The following is a 6,649-nucleotide window of genomic DNA, read 5'->3' as shown; positions in this document are numbered from 1 at the left end:
GGCAAGCATGTTTGAGACGGCCAACTGGTTAAAGCTGAAGTCTGTGGCCACGGCAGAGTTAATGAGAGCAGAGCTAACAGCAGCCCTGTTTTCTGGCACATTCATACCACACTGTTTATCTCATATTGCATTTTATAACAGTTGCTCAATCTATTTCCCTCTGGAACTAACATTGGTCCTGCTAGCTGTGAAGCTACAGGACGAAGTCTCTTAAAAGGAAATTCTCTTTGGGCGGCGCCTGGGTGGCTCAGTCCTTAAGCATCTGCCTTCGGTTCAGGTCATGATCCCAGGGTCCTCGGATGGAGCCCCGCATCAGGCTCCCTGCTCCGCGGGAAGCCTGCTTCTCCCTCTCCCACTCCCCCTGCTTGTGTTCCCTCTTTGGCTGTCTCTGTCTCTCTGTCAAATAAATAAATAAATAAAATCTAAAAAAAAAAAAAAAGGGTTTTTCCTTCTCCAATCAAAAGATACAGAGTGGCTGAATGGATAAAAAAGCAAAACCCAATTATATGCTGTCTAGAAGAGACTCATTTCAGCTTTAAGGGTACAAATAGACTGAAAGTGAAGGGATGGAAAAAGATATTGTATGCAAATGGAAACCAAAGGAAAGCAGAGGTAAGCTATACTTACATCACCCAAAACAGACTTTAAGCCAAAGCCTGTAACAAGAGACAAAGAGAATCATTATATAATGGTAAAGGGATCAATTCATCATGAGTCTGTAACATTTGTAAATATTTACCACTCAACATGGAAGCACCTAAATATATAAAACAAGTATTAACACTGAATGGAGAAACAGACAGCAATACAATAGTAGGGAAATTCAATATCCCACTTGCAACAAAGAATAGATCATCCAGACAGAAAATCAATTAAGAAACATTGGACTTAAATGACATGCTAGACCAGATGGACTTAACAGACATTTACAGAACATTTCATCCAACAGCAGCAGAACACACATTCTTCTCAAGAGCACATGGAACATTCTCCAGGATAAATCAAACGTTAGGTCACAAAACGAGTCTTAATAAATTTAAGAAGCTTGAAATCTTTTTTTTTTTTTTTAAGATTTTATTTATTTATTTGACGGAGAGAGAGACAGCGAGAGCAGGAACACAAGCAGGGAGAGTGGGAGAGGGAGAAGCAGGCTTCCCGTGGAACAGGGAGCCCGATGCGGGGCTCGATCCCAGGACGCTGGGATCACGACCTGAGCCGAAGGCAGACGCTTAACGACTGAGCCACCCAGGCGCCCCAGAAGCTTGAAATCTTATCAAGCATCTTTTCTGACCACAATGCTATGAAACTAGAAATTGATTACAAGAAGAAAATTGGAAGCTTCACAAGTATGCAGAAATTAAACAACATGTGCCTGAACAATCAATGGGTCAAAGAAGTCAAAAGAGAAAGAAAAAACCATCTTTGAGACAAATTAAAATGGAAATATAATATATCAAGACTTATGGAATGCAGCAAAAGCAGTTCTAAGAGGACAGTGTATAGCAGTTAACTCCTACATTCAGAAAAAAGGAAAGCTCTCCAATGGAGAACCTAATTTTACACCTCAATGAACTAGGGAATAAAAGAAAAAGAACAAATGAAGCCTAAAGTTAGTAGAAAGAACAAAATGACAAAGATCACAGCAAAAATAAATGAGACTATAAGACAATAGAAAATGTTAATGAAACTAAGAAATTCTTTTTTAAAGATAAACAAAATAGACAAACCTTGAGCTAGACTAATCAAGAAAAATAGAGAGGACTCAAATAAAATAACAAATGAAAGAGGAGACATTACAACTGATACCAGAGAAATTTGAAGAGTCATAAGAGATTACAATGAACAAGTGTATGCCAACGAATTGGAAAACTGAGAAGAAATGGATAAATTTCTAGAAACACACAACCTTCTCAGATTGAATCATGAAGAAATAGAAATATGAACAGAATGATTACTAGCAAGGAGATTGAATCAGTAGTCAAAAACCTCCCAATATGGGGCACCTGGGTGGCTCAGTTGGTTAAGCAGCTGCCTTTGGCTCAGGTCATGATCTCAGGATCCCGGGATCAAGACCCAGGGCAGGCTCTCTGCTCAGTGGGGAGCCTGCTTCTCCCTCTCCCTCTGACTGATGCTCCTCCTGCTTTTGCTCTCTCTCTGTCAAGTAAATAAATAAAATCTTAAAAAACAAAAAACAAAAAACCTCCCAACAAAGAAAAGTCCACAACTAAGTGGGTTCACTGGTGAATTCTACCGAACATTGGGAAAAATTAACACCAATTCTTCTCAAGCTCTCAAACAGAAAGAGAAGAAACACTTCCAAACTCACTTTATGAGGCTAGTATTACCCTGATACCAAACCAGATAAGGATACTACAAAAAAAGAAAATTACAGGCCAATGTCCCTGATGAACATGGATGCAAAAATCCTCAACAAAAAAATGAGCAAACCATAGAACAATGAAACCAAGAGCTGGTTCTTTGAAAAAATCAATAAAATTGAAAAACGTCTAACCAGACTCATCAAAAAAAAAAGAGAGAGAGAGAGAGAACTCAAAAAATAAGCAAACCAAATTCCACAGTACATTAAAAGGGTCATACACCTTGGTTAATGGAGATTTATTCCAGGGATGTTCAGTATCTGCAAATCAATGTGATACACCACATTAACAAAATTAAAAATAAAAATCATATGATAATCTCAATAGATGCAAAAAAAGCATTTGACAAAACTCAACATTTTTTCATGATAAAAACTGTCAACAAACTAGGTGTACAGAGAACATACCTCAACATAATAAGGACCATATTTGACAAGCCCAAAGCGAACATCATACTCATGGTGAAAAGCTGAAGTCTTTTCCTCTAAGATCAGGAACAAGACAAGGATGCCCACTCTTTTTTTTAAAATTTAATTTACCCCCCCCAAGTAATCTTTACACCCAATGTGGGGCTCAAACTCATGATTCTGGGTCAAGAACCACATGCTCTACTGACTAAGCCAGCCAGGTGCCCCAAGGATGTCCACTCTTGCCACTTTTATTCAGCATAGTACTGGAAGTCCTAGCCAGAGCAATTAGGAAGAAAAAGAAATAACAGGTAACCAAATTGGAAGGGAAGTAAAATTGTCTCTATGTGCAGATGACATGATATTATATGTAGAAAACCCTAAAAATCCCACCAAAAAACTGTTAGAATAAGCAAGTTAGTAAAGTTGCAGCATACAAAACCAATATATACGGGGCGCCTGGGTGGCTCACTCGGTTAAGCGTCTGCCTTCAGCTCAGGTCATGTCCAGGGTCCTGGGATTGAGCCCTGCTTCAGGCTCTCTGCTCATCGTGGAGCCTGCTTCTCCCTCTCCCTCTGCTTGTGCTCTCTCTCTCAAATAAATAAACGAATCTTTTAAAAAAACAAAACCAATATATAAAAATCATTTGTGTTTCTACACAGTAACAATGATCTATCTGGAAGGGAAATTAAGAAAACAACATCATTTATAATAGCATCAAAAAGAATAAAATACCTAGGAATAAATCTAACCAATGAGGTGAAAGATCTGAACACTGAAAACTATAAGACATTGATGAAAAAGATAGAAGAAGACACAAATAAATGAGAAGGTATTCTGTGCTCACGGGTTGGAAAGATTGTTGTTTGTTAAAATGTCCCTACTACCCAAAACTATCTAGATTGAATACAATCTCTATCAAAATTCCAATGGCATTTTTCACAGAAATATGAAAAACAATTCTAAAATTTGTATGAAACTACAAAAGACCCTAAATAGACAAAGCAATCTTGAGAAAGAAGAACAAAGCTGGAGGCATCACACTTCCTGACTTCAAGCTATATTACAAAGCTATAGTAATCAAAACAGTATGGTATTGAGATATAAGACACATAGGTCAATGGAACCTAATAGAGAGCCCAGAAAAACACCCACACATATATTGTCAATTAATTTATGACAAAGGAGCCAAAAATATATGCTGGGAAAAGGGTAGTTTCTTTAATAAAATGTACTGGGAAAACTGGATAGGAAATGATCCTGGTATCAGACAGACTTGGCTCTACAATGGAGCTGTTACCCAATGAGGAAGTTAAAGATTATGTGAACTAGGGGTTCAATGTCCAAGATTCTGTTCAATATATAATAACATCATTGTCTACTTTGAAGGGACAATCAGAAATCCAGGCCATGTGGGTAGAGAGGTTGGGATAGTAGGGATCCATAACTGTAATTGTGAAAACCTGAGGAACTGGCCTCGAGAATTGCTAGTCTTGACTTCTTGCTTATCTGAGCAAGGAAGTGAAACCAGAATGACTCCTCCCTCATCCAATCCTGTGGAAAGCCAAAAACTCTAATTTCTTGGCCAATGATGATTTCCTACAGATGCACAAGAACTAGTGTCATCTTTCTTAACCATGATAAGATTTCCAGTAACAGCTTCATGAAAGAGAGTTGATTCTTTACAAAATTGCTCTAGCAATATTTCTGCCAATGCCTGCCTCATAAAAGATGTTGAAAAGATCATCTCTACCCCTGATGGGTCTGGCATGTGGCCCGTGGCCATCATGATAGAAGCTATGTTCCAACATAGGTGCTTTCATTAGATACTGCCCATTTGGACCCTGGCCTGATCAACAAGGAGATATATCTATCTACTGTATCTATGTATCTATCTATGAATCTATTATCTATATGTACTGTCTACATTTTCTATCTGTTTATATATAATATCTATATAAACATATGTAAGGAGGCAAAGTATATCTATTTATCTATCTATAATACATATATATTTTATTATTTTTTTTTTTTTAAAGATTTTATTTATTTTTTTGACAGAGAGAGACACAGCGAGAGCGGGAACACAAGCAGGGGGAGTGGGAGAGGGAGAAGCAGGCTTCCCGCAGAGCAGGGAGCCCGATGTGGGACGCGATTCCAGGACCCTGGGATCATGACCTGAGCCGAAGGCAGATGCTTAACGACTGAGCCACCCAGGCGCCCTATAATACATATATATTTTAAAGATTTATTTTGAGAGGCACCTGAGTTGCTCAGTTGGTTAAGTGTCTGCCTTTGGCTCAGGTCATGACCCTGGGGTCCTGGGATTGAGCCCCGTGTCAGGCTCCCTGCTCAGTGGGAGTCTGCTTCTCCTGCTCCATTTGCCCCTCCCCCCAGCTTGTGCGCACACTCTCTCTAATAAATAAATATCTAAAAAAAATTTTTAAAATTTATTTATTTTGAGAGCGAGTGAGAGCAAGTGCAAGTGGGGGGAAGGGCAGAGAGAGAGAATCTCAACCAGACTCCCTGTTGAGCGCAGAGCCTGATGTGCGGCTCGATCTCATGACTCTGAGATCATGACCTGAGCCGAAACCAAAAGTCCGATGCTTAACTGACTGAGCTACCCAGGTGTCCAAGATCTTATTTTTAAATAATCTCTACCCTCAATGTTCAGCTCAAACTTAAAACCCTGAGATCAAAAGTCAAATGCTCTACTGACTGAGCCAGTCAGGTGCCCCAACACTGGTTAGCTTTTTTTTTTTATAGACTTTATTTATTTATTTGAGAAAGACAGAGAGAGCACAGAGGCAGAGTGAGAGGGAGAGAAAGTCAAGCCGACTGTTCTATTTCTTAAAAAAAAAAAAATTCTTTTTTTAAAGTAGGCTCCACACCCAGTGTGGAACCCAATGCAGGGTTTGAGCTCACAACCCTGAAATCAAGACCTGAGCTGATATCAAGAATCCGACGCTTAACTGACTGACAACTCAGGTGCCCCAAAGATTTTTTATTTTATTATTATTATTTTTAAAGATTTTACTTATTTATTAGTCAGAGAGAGAGAGCAGCACAAGCAGAGAGAGGGGCAGAGGGAGAAGCAGGCTCTCCACTGAGCAAGGAGCCCAATGCAGGACTCGGTCCTTGGAACCTGGGATTATGACCTGAGCCGAAGGCAGATGCCCAACTGACTGAGCCACCCAGGCGTCCCACAAAGATTTTTTTTTTTTAAGATTTTATTTATTTATTAGAGAGAGAGAGCACAAGCGGAGTGAGGGGCAGAGGGAGAAGCAGACTCCCGCTGAGGCGGGAGCCCGACACTGGGCTCAATCCCAGGACTCTGGGATCATGACCTGAGCCGAAGGCACCCGCTCAACTTGACTGAGTCACACAGGTGCTCCAACCCCCAAAACTTTATTTATTTTTAAGGATTTTATTTATTTGTTAAAGAGAGAGAGAGAGAGAATACAAGCAGGGGGAGTGGCAGGCAGAGGGAGAAGCAAGCTCCCCACTGAGCAAGAAGCCTGATGTGGGACTCATTCCCAGGACCCTGGGATCATGACCTGAGCTAAAAGCAGACACTTAACCGACTGAGCCACCCAGGCGTCCCCAAAGACTTTATTTTTAAGTAATCTCTACATCCGAGGTGGGGCTCGAACTCACGACCTCAAGAGTTGCACGTTCTATCGCTCTACTGATTGAGTCAGCCAGGTGCCCTTAGACGTAGGGTTTGGAGGGAGATGGTACATATCTTGAGTGCTATGGATAGTGTTATGAGTTCCTAAAAGGATTTGTGAAAATATACACATGTCAATTGCTGTTATGGAGCTGTTTGATCAATGACTGAAGGAAAAATATAAGGAAGTATCT

Source organism: Halichoerus grypus, chromosome 10 (assembly GCF_964656455.1).
Source record: "Halichoerus grypus chromosome 10, mHalGry1.hap1.1, whole genome shotgun sequence".
Lineage (NCBI taxonomy): Eukaryota > Metazoa > Chordata > Mammalia > Carnivora > Phocidae > Halichoerus > Halichoerus grypus.
This window is presented reverse-complemented; position numbering follows the sequence as displayed.